Here is a 3,030-nt window from a genome sequence, read left to right on the forward strand (position 1 = left end):
GCAGAGAGAGGGGGAGACACAGAATCTGAAGCAGGCTCCAGGCTCCGAGCTGTCAGCACAGAGCCTGATGTGGGGCTTGAACCCACAAACTGTGAGATCATGACCTGAACTCAAGTCGGGCACTCAACTGACCGAGCCACCCAGGCGCCCCTCATTGTCTTTATTTTTAAGGAGCCTTCTATTTATGGAAAGGATCATGGTCTTCCATTTATAGCAGTGATGGGAGGTTTACTTTTAGCAAATTGTATGCAAGTTGTTTGAAAATGAGTTCATTTGAAGGAAAAAAATGAAGCGAGCAGTGATTTAGGAAGGTATATCGGTTTCCTAGGGCTGCCTTAACGAACTACCGCAAACTGCTGGCTTCAAACAGCAGAAACCTGTTCTCTCACACTTCTGGAGGCCAAAGGTCGGAGATGGTGGTGCTCCCTCTGAGGCCCTGGATAGATAGTATCCTTCCTTGCCCCTTCCTAGCTTCTAGTGGTTTCCATCAATCATTGGGTTGTCCCTGCATCACTCCAACCTCTGTCTCTGCTGTTACATGACCTTCTCCGTGTGCATCCCTGAGAGCCCATCCCCCTGTGTCCTGAATTCTCTCTTTTTCTTTTTTTTTACTTAAAAATTTATTGTAGCAAAATATACATAAAATTTGCCATCGTAACCACTTAAATTCACAGTTCAGTGGCACTAAGTACCCTCACACTGTTGTGCAAGTATCACCACCATCCATCTCTGGAACTTTTTCAGCTTTGGAACTCTGCACCCATTAAACAAAGCAATTCCCCATTCTGCTCTCCCAACCAGTCCTCGGCAACCACCATTCTACTCCTAGACTATTCTTTTTAATGCTTATTTATTTCGAGAGAGAGAGAGCGTGAGCAAGGGAGAGAGAGAGAGAGAGAGAGAGAGAGAGAGAGAGAGAGAGAGAGAGAATCCTGAGCAGAGTCCATGCTCAGCACGGAGCCGGATGCGAGGCTTGATGTGGGGCTCGAACTCACAAACCACAAGATCACAGCCTGAACAGAAGTCAGACACTTGACCGACAGAGCCACCCAGGTACTCCTCCTAGACTACTTTTTGACTCAATTTCTCTTTCACGTAATAAAAGCGAGGGTCCACTGCTAACTATAGGATTGCTTTGATATATGAAGACTTTCTTGCATGTACAGGATTGAGTTTATCATAAGAAAGGCAAGAGAGAATGGGGTTGGAGAAAGAAAGGAGACAGCTGGATAGGGATTTTCATACTGGGCCTACTATCCACAGGCCTCAGCAGCCCTGCCACCGATCTGCCCAATTGTCTCATCAAGTTGGTCTTTCGAGTCATTCCGTGTTACAGATCTGCAGGCAGGTTTCATAGCTTCCCTGCTGTCAGCACAAGGCTTTTCATAGTACTGCCACCCCTTAATGTCCTCAATGATCCCATCCATGGTGAGGATTCTGTTTAGGGTCCTGGAGGCACCTTGAACATTCCCTTCCTGTGCCATCATGGTCCTGGCAATGAACTTCAGATGTTTTGCAATGACCTTGGGATTTAACTCTTCACTCTGCAGGACCCCACATCCTCAGGAACCAGCCACCAAGAACCTAAATCCCCTCTTCTTATAAGGACACCAGTCATGTTGGATTAGGGCCACCCTAATGACCTCATCTTACATTGATTACATCTGCACAGACCCTATTTCCAAAGTCACATCCACAGGTCCTGGGAGTTAGGACTTCAACATATCTTTTTGTGGGGGGACACAGTTCAATCCATACCCAACAGGTGGGTTGTTGTAAGGAAATACTTGTACAGAGGGACCTAATGGACAAAGGTTTGGGGAACTCTGCCCCGGCCCGAAGAGCACGGGAAAGGGAGTCAGGGGGCCAGAATCTGGCCCCAGCCTTGCCCTCACGATGGGAACTCCTTGGGCAATCCTGTTGTCCCCTTCTCTGAACCTCGGTTCCCTGGAGTTTTCCAGCTGGGTCCCACAGAGTCCCCGAGGAACCTGGAGAGACCTGGGGGAGGTCAGAGAGAGCAGGACTCCAGACCCCCCAGTATTAGCACCACTTTGCTCCAACTGTTATTGGGACAGTGGAGAAATCTCTTGTTTGACAAAAAGGCACCAAAATAACTTGCAAGATAAGAACCCTTTATTAATTCATATATTTTTAAAATAGGGAACTCTTCACGGATTTGCGTGTCACTTTGTGCAGGGGCCATGCTAATCGTCTCTGTGTCGTCTACCTTTAGCTGAAGCGAGCACTAAAACACTTTAAAACCACCGGGCTGGTGAGTCCGAGCGACTCCTTGCACCCACTCTGATTTTAACTCATTCTCTTCCCTGGACCGGGAAGGGAGGAACAGCCGCTGCTCACTGCTCTCTTTTCTCTGGGAACAGAGTGTCTATCTGCACAGATTTTGCCCTCAGGAAAGACCCCGGTCTCCAGGCTCCCCTCTGAACCCCACCAGAGAGGAAGTGGAGGAGGCAGCTCAGCCTTGGGGCCCTTCCCTCACAGGCTCCAGCCACCCGAGGGACCTTTCAGTTCCCATAATTTGTTAATTTGCTGCTGAGGGTCTTCCTGCCATGGGGAGTTTGTGCACGCTGTTCCCTCTGCTGTTCCCGCTGCTGGGGAGGTTCTTCCACCCCTTCACCTGCCTGCTGTACTCAAGCTTGGTCCCGCTTTCAGGGAAGTCTTCCCTGATCTCCCTGACTAGTGAAGCACCCCCGCACCCCCACCCCACAACCAACACGGTTTTATAATCTCTAGGATATGGCTCATCCCTGTTGTGCATCAACACACTCGCCTTGGCAGCTTTTTGCAAATACCCATTCCGGGGGAGCCTGGCTAGCTCAGTCAGTGAAGCAGGCTACTCTTGTTTTTTTCTTTTTAATTTTTTTTTAAAGTTTAGTTGTTTACTTTTGAGAGAGGGAAGGAGAGAGAGAGAGAGAGAGAGAACACATGTATGCGCACCATGGGAGAGGGGCAGGGAGAGAGAGAATTCCAAGTGGGTTCTGCAGGGTTAGTGCAGAGCTCCATGCGGGGCTT

General features: G+C 49.0%; 1 non-coding gene across 1 annotated transcript; it reads right to left on the reverse strand.

Annotated features, from left to right (window-relative positions):
* Nucleotides 1-2,152: 2,152 nt before the first annotated feature.
* On the reverse strand, nucleotides 2,153-2,255 carry LOC122214659. Its single transcript, XR_006200040.1, has one exon. It is a non-coding gene; the product is annotated as a U6 spliceosomal RNA (small nuclear RNA).
* Nucleotides 2,256-3,030: the final 775 nt, after the last annotated feature.

The sequence above is a fragment of the Panthera leo genome, chromosome A2 (assembly GCF_018350215.1).
Source record: "Panthera leo isolate Ple1 chromosome A2, P.leo_Ple1_pat1.1, whole genome shotgun sequence".
Taxonomy (NCBI): Eukaryota; Metazoa; Chordata; class Mammalia; order Carnivora; family Felidae; genus Panthera; species Panthera leo.